Below are 7,537 nucleotides of genomic sequence, written 5' to 3'. Positions count from 1 at the left end.
TAGTTCTGCCTTAAAAACCTTAAGTTTTAAACCATTAAGGGCTTTTCGCATATGATATTTAGACGTCTTTGTAAATTTTACATGCATATATAAATGTGTTGATGTGAAAAGTGTATAACGAGTGTATGATTTTGCATAAATACCAGAATTTTTAAATATTACAAGTTTGCAAGTGACAATATTCTATTGGCCAAAAAAATCCAAAAATTTATAGGTGTTGGATATTACAACTTGTGGTGTTGGGATTTTTAGGGAGACTCCACAATTTCTAAAATATGTGGAGCCACACTTTCGCTAGTAACAATATCCTCAGCTCGGCTTTGAATTTTCATGCCATCTAGTTTAAAATAGAAGCTAACAGGTGGATTCTGCATTAACATTGTAATTTCTTGGCGCATTATACTCAAGGGCCAATCATCCTCCATTTGCAACACTTTGGGCTCACAGCCCTCACAAATGACAGTAACATCCACAGTTGCACTTTCATGCATGTCTTGATCAAGGCACAACCATTTACCCTTAAGCATCCTCCCTCTACGAAACTTGAACACTAGGCATAAAGTCTATCGTGTAACAAAGTACCTGTAATTGGAAAGGAAGGTTAGCCGATTCATCCCAAAATAAGATAATACTCAACTAAGAGAGGAAAAATTTGCCTGAAAGCCATGTCCGTTGTTGTGACTCCACACTCCACTGTGTCAGGACTTTGAGTTATTTTTTATGTCCAAGTTTTGCCTAGAATCCTTGTTACATAATCCTCTGATGCACTTTTTATGACATACGTGATTTTGGTACGCCTCAAACCCTTACATTCCTTGAACATGTGTGCAAAAATTCCAATTGGTATGAACCAGCTTAGATGTACATTGTTTGAGCCGGTGCTTGGCTTCATAGAATTCAATATGTTTGGTGAAATTTTTGTGTACACATGTGCAAATGTTGCTACTACACAATGGCCATTCTATGCTATTGAGATTCGATATGTGTATAGACTCAAGGGTTCCATATTCTCAACTCCCCTTGGGAAATATGTACTTGGAGTCATATAAAAAAACAAGGTCCTCTGCTGCGAGCTGCTTAGTTGTACGTCCCTCAAAGAGAAATCTACCAATTTCGAGGTGGTAACACTTAAAAGAACCAGTGAAACTCTCAACATTTTTCCACTAACAGCAATCCAAAGGGTATACTTCTGTAAATACGAGACAAGTTGTTCCATAGGTATCATGAAATTTCACATTCTCAATGAGTTGCAAATGCTTAATATTTGCAATGTTTCGTTGAAAGGGCACAATGGGCGCAATATGTATTTTTTTTGCATGAATACATGTTGTACAAACGCCTCTGTTACAAGGTGAGAATCAACATTCCTTTGTTTGAGAGCTAAAATTTTACCCTTCTAGTGCTTTGATACATTTGCAATTGCAAATGCTTTCACCCTGAAAGCTTCCTTCATACTTGGATGCATATGTACCCAAGACGAGAAATGATACGTATCAGTGATCCAATTCCCTTCTTCATCTTTTCTGTTACCTACTTCTATCGAGAGAATGCTTGTTCTTCTCTCAGGCATTATAACCTATGCATTAGATGTAAAGAAGTATGTATTAACCCCTAAATAATAAGCATTTTAAGTCTGTCTAGTAATCACCAATATGCCATACAAATCAACATGGCATTAAGAGATGTTTACACTTTTGTAAATAGACATAAACATCGATATCGAAACGCATGTGGATATATACATCGACACAAAGTATAGATTCAATTTCAAGGCATCACTTTAATCATACCATTTACATGAAATATAATGAAAAGAATAGCACAAGAATACTCAAAGAATTTTGCCAAAATAAGTTTTATTATAATAAAGAGGAGTTTGATTTGACTCAATACATTGTATGAAATGTGGGTATTATAGAGTAGTTGTTACAAGGATAGCAGCCACATGGCATGCAAATCTTAATAGGCACATTGGATTGATACCTGAGATATTCTAAGACTCAACACATTGTGCATTATATGGATGATATGATACAAGAGTTTCATGGATCATTGCCAATTGGCATGGAGATCCAAATGGACACATAGGACCAATAAAGCCAAGGATTTTTGAACCATTGACTTCCGGCAGGTCCATATCATCCATCACAAAGGAATCACTCACCACATCAAAATAGTCTATCAAGAATTATATGCTTCACCTAAACCGTGTACAATACCTGCATGTACAAAAAAACACATACATGAATCCCTTTAAAAAAAATACTTGCATGAATCCCTTTTAGCAAAAAAATCTAGATAATTGCATGAATAGAAGCAATACAAAACAGGGCCAATTTACCTATAAGTTGATGTGCTGAAGATAAAACTGAATCGTTGCTAATCAAAACCCATTGCAAATAATGGACATAAGAAAACATCAATCCCATTAAACATAAAAGTCACTAATTAAATGAATAAATTTTGGCACCACAAAATATGGCGAATTTATCGCTAAATTGAGCTATAGAATCTCTGCTCTACCTTGTGTTAAGTGCTACAACAACAATTGATCCTTAAGTTAGAACTAGCATCAAACCCTATTGTAAAGATAGTAGAAAAGGGATAATGCAGAGAGGAAGAAAGAGAGAGTGTGTGAGTACATGGGAGAGAGAAAGAAATGAACACCTATCCAATCTTGCCCAAATTAATCTCTACAAAAGACAATAGTAAGAGTTAGTATTTACATGAAGATATACTGAAAAAACAGTAGAAAAGAGGAAACACAGAGAGAGAAAGAGAGAGGGAGAGAGAGATGAGCACTTATACAATGTGACCCAAAATTATCTCTACAATAAAACAACAACAAAGGTTAGAACTAACATTATCTTGTATTGAAAAGATATCAGCAAAAAAAACCAAACAGAGAGAGATATTAACACATATGCCTCTTCCTCCTAATAAACTCTTCAACAACAATTAGAACCAACATCAAATTCTATTGAAAACACAACATAAAACAGAAACAACACATAGAGAGAGGGGGGAAAGAAAGAAGAGAGAGAGAGAGATGAGCACCTCTATCTCCTACCACAACCTCTGCAATAAAATAAGAATAACAATAAGAAACTACATCAAACCCTATTGAAAAAATAGCAAACAAGAGAAAATGCAAAGAGAGATGGACACCTGTGTTTTATCCAAAATCTGAAGCTGCATGGAGAAGAAAGTGCAAAGGTAAGCAGAACGCTCAAAATCCTAATTATTCTTAGCAAGGAGCTTCAATGGAGATGAAAATTCACGAGTATAGAGAAGAGAGGGAAAGTGGTCTGTTGCTCAACTTTTGGATCAAATTGATTTCGTGATAGGGAAAATTTTTGAAATTGAAAATTCTCCAAAAAAGGGAGAAAATACGAGGTGAGAGAAACTCAAATTTTGTGTACTATTCATTCTCCCTTTTTTTAAAATCCCCCACTACCCCTTTTTTTAAAAGAAAACCCAAGATTTGGAGAGAGAAGATTCACCCTCCATGGATATCAACATCTAGCCTTCCTATTGGACAATCCAAAAGGCCCACATCTTAAACTATATTATTTTTAAGGGCCCATTTGTGAGTTCATTTTTTTATACCCACCTTCTCTCTATTTCACTCTTCCTCCCTCTCTCTCAATCTCTACCTCTCCCTCCCCCTCTCAATTTCTCTCTCTCTCTCTCTCTCTCTCTCTCTCTCTCTCTCTCTCTTTATCCCTATCTCTATTTCTCTCTCCCTATCTCCATTTTTCTTTCTCCGTCCCTCCCTCCCTGCCTCTCTATCTCTATTTTTTATCTTCCTCCCCTCACTCTCTCTCTCTCATGTGTGTGTCCCTTCCTTCTCTTTATCTCTCTATTTATCTCTCCCTCCCTCCCTCTATTCTTCTCTCTTCCTCTTTGATTCTCTCCCTCCCTCTCTCTCTCTCTCTCTCTCTCTCAACAAAAAGAAAGAGAGAAGACAGTATGCATTTACCTCCAAGCCCAAAGAAGAATCCCTTTAGAATCTTCTTCTTCTTCTCCTTCGTGGCTTCCCTCCTCCTTCATGCACATCTCCTCCTTCATGGATGGTGGTGGCGGCCTCTCTCTCTCTCTCTCTCTCTCTCTCTCTCTCTCTCTCTCTCTCTCTCTCTCTCAACAAAAAGAAAGAGAGAAGAGAGATTGCATTTACCTCCAAGCTCGAAGAAGAATCCCTTTAGAATCTTCTTCTTCTTCTCTTTTGTGGCTTCCCTCCTCCTTCATGCACATCTCCTCCTTCATGGATGGTGGTGGCAGTCTCTCTCTCTCTCTCTCTCTCTCTCTCTCTCTCTCTCTCTCTCTCTCTCTCTCTCTCTCTCTCTCTCTCTCTCTCTTCAAACTCATTATTTACAATTCAAAAATGCCGCACTCAACTTGGGATGCTTTTTTCTCCATAGTATGATGTTGCTATTTGCATCGCTATTAACATCACAAAGCATCACTATGTGTATCGCAAAGCATTTCTATTTGCATCATTATTTGCATCGCTATATATAGCAACACTAATAGTGATGTAGGTAGTGATGCTTTTAGTGACAGCTAAATCTCATCTCCAAAATGGTCATTGCTATGCTTTCATTTTCTTGTAGTGAGACTTGAGAAGGAATTAGAAATGGATCAAAGATCTAGCTCTAATACCAGCTCTCCTAAAGTGAACTAGGAGAGACAAATACTATAAGAAGAGAGAGAAAGAGGGAAGAGGTGAGAGAAACATTAAGAGAAGATAGGGAAACACAAGAATAGGAAGGAGAATGCGGCCATGAAAGCTAGAGGAGAGAGATGGAAGAAAGTGACTTGTCATATTATTCAATTGATGAAAAATAACACGTCTTGACACCTTTTATACTTGCTCATGTGGCAAGTATCATGCCCCTTATTTTCACTATTTCCTATCCTACTTCTCATCCCTTACAAAACACAGTTGTTTTTTCCAGTTAATGATATCTCATCAAATACTAGCAATTTTATTTGTTTATATTCTTCATATGATTCTCTTAAAGTTTATTGATTTAAAATTTTAATTTTTTATTATTTATTTAAATACATAATGATGAATGGATTGTTGTTTCACCAATATTATAAGAAACTTTCTAGTATAAACCATGAGTAAATAGAATAGAATATTAATATTATATTATTCTTTGAATGGACATATATAAAATCATGCTAAGCTTTAACCAATAATAACAATGGATATGTTTTACTTATTTTATGGAGTGCTAAAAAATGTTTATATTGGTTTATGTGGATAGATAAGTTTTTTTGCAAATTATATTATCTAGTATTATTTGTTGTTCATTATTTAATGATCTTATTTTTAAAAAATAAATATAACTATCAAGTAAATGAGACATTTACACCTTTGTTAATATTTTTAAATTTTTAATGAATGATAATGCTTGAAAATCTATTAAATATCGTATATTTTAATATTTTTAGATTTGTTTTAATTTTAATTTAAGAATTTGTCTCCTTGATTTCATCATCTTCATAATTTCTAACATTTTTATTTTTAAGAGTTTATTTTGAGAATTTTTTAATGTGTGTTAATATTAATTGTGCATTATGGTTATACACATTTTTTTAACTTTCATATTTTTGCAACTATTTATATTCATGATTTTATAAAAAGGAACATATAATAATATGTGTTTTTTATGTGAAGCTCATTTCTACACCTATGGCATTGTTTGATCATGAACAATTTGACTCTTGGGTGACATACAAAATATCCATTTGCTATCTAGAAGAGTTGGATGCCTTGGAGTCAATGAGAGGATTAAGTGTATTCTTTGGAAGAGGTTATTAATAGATAATACATTGAAGAAGAGAGTGCGTAATCAATTATTAATGTATTTGCAAGAGATGATGGTGATCTGATGAAATAGATATTTTTCCATTGATCTATGAGACAACGTTGCAACTAATAGTGAAGAGCTTCATGCAAGCAAGATGTCCCCTTATAGACCAAGTGGCATAGCTATAAGTCTCTTGAAGAAGTTCAATGCAAAGTTGTTTCCTTTTAATCGAAGTAGTTTTAGGATTAGGATTGATGCGTTATGTCCAATGCACACGGAGACTATATTGGATTGGGGGTGGCTAACTATGTGAGGTTTTTTCCTTTAACCCTAAATATAACTAAGGATGTGTCATATGGATTGGCAACAATGAGTGATGACAAGATTGATTTTGTATTATTTAGCAAGAAGATAGATTTGGATGAGTTTAGTATTCCAATGTATTCTTAGTCAAGAGTTCCAAGATTTTTGCATATGTAGCAAGGTTTTTCTTCGAACTGTGGACATCTATTTTGAGCTTTAGAAGTAATGCATGACTATGGTTGATGCATGACTTCAAGGCTTAATATCTTGCATTCAAGGACATATGTATCAAAACACAACTAGATTAGAAAGCATAATAGTACAATCTAATGGGATATGAGATCTCATAGTCAACCAAAACCCATAGCAAGGGTATTTTGTGTTTAGATATTAAGGAATCTTGAATGGATCCCTTTGGTAGAGTATGAGGTATAGAGCTCTTACTCTTGATATAAAGACCCGAAGTCCATTCGAATAAACTTCAATGGCTAAAAGCTTTCATATCCTTAAATCATGTGAATGCAAGCTAACGCTTTTCTTAAGCATTATAAGAAAAACATAATAACTCTTAAAGTATAAGTTTTTCATTCAATTTTTTAAAGGTCTATGTGGTGGTATAGCCTAAACTATGGCAAAATGAATCAAGGTGGATAGAAACAAAGGCTTTCGTGGCCATATTGGAAACACTTTGATGTTTTCACGCTCCTTAGTTTTGTAAAGCCAAGGTTAAAAGGCTATATACAACTATTGTTTTGTATTAATATATGCATGTCATTGAGGTCAAGGATAGGCATTAGGATAAAAAGATTTAAAAATGGGTCCTTCATAAAATTATACTTTAAGATGTGGACCTTTTGGATTGTCCAATAGGAAGGTAGGATGTTGACATCTATGGAGGATGACTTTTCTCTCTCCAAATATTGGATTATTGATTTAAAAAGAGGGTGGGGGGGGATTAAAAAAGGGTGGAGATGAATAGTGCACAAATTTTGAGGGTCTCTATCCTCATACTTCACCCTCATTTTAAAATTGTTTTTTATTTTGATTTTTTTCCCTTTTATGAAATCAATTTGAATTGAAAATTAAGTAATAGACTCATTTATCTCTCTTCTCCATTCTAGTGGATTTTATTAGCATTGAGACTTTTGTATGAGAGTTATCTAGGTTTTGAACACTCCACTTACCTCTAGAATGTCTTCTCGGTGCAGTTGTAGATTTTAGGCAAAACATAGATGCCCAACTCTCCCTACATTTTCTCTTTTTTACCACATAGGATTTCATGTTATTTCTAGCTTCAATTATTGTCTTCTTGTAGAGATCATTTTTGGGAAGGCATAGGTGCTCATCTCTATGTGTGTGTGCGTGTGTGCGTGTGTGTGTCCAATAGAACTTGATGGTGGTTCTAACTCTTT

The sequence above is a fragment of the Lygodium microphyllum genome, chromosome 2, assembly GCF_053477565.2.
Source record: "Lygodium microphyllum isolate KBCC chromosome 2, Lygodium_microphyllum_v1.1.10, whole genome shotgun sequence".
Lineage (NCBI taxonomy): Eukaryota > Viridiplantae > Streptophyta > Polypodiopsida > Schizaeales > Lygodiaceae > Lygodium > Lygodium microphyllum.
Note: the sequence above shows the minus strand (reverse complement) of the source record.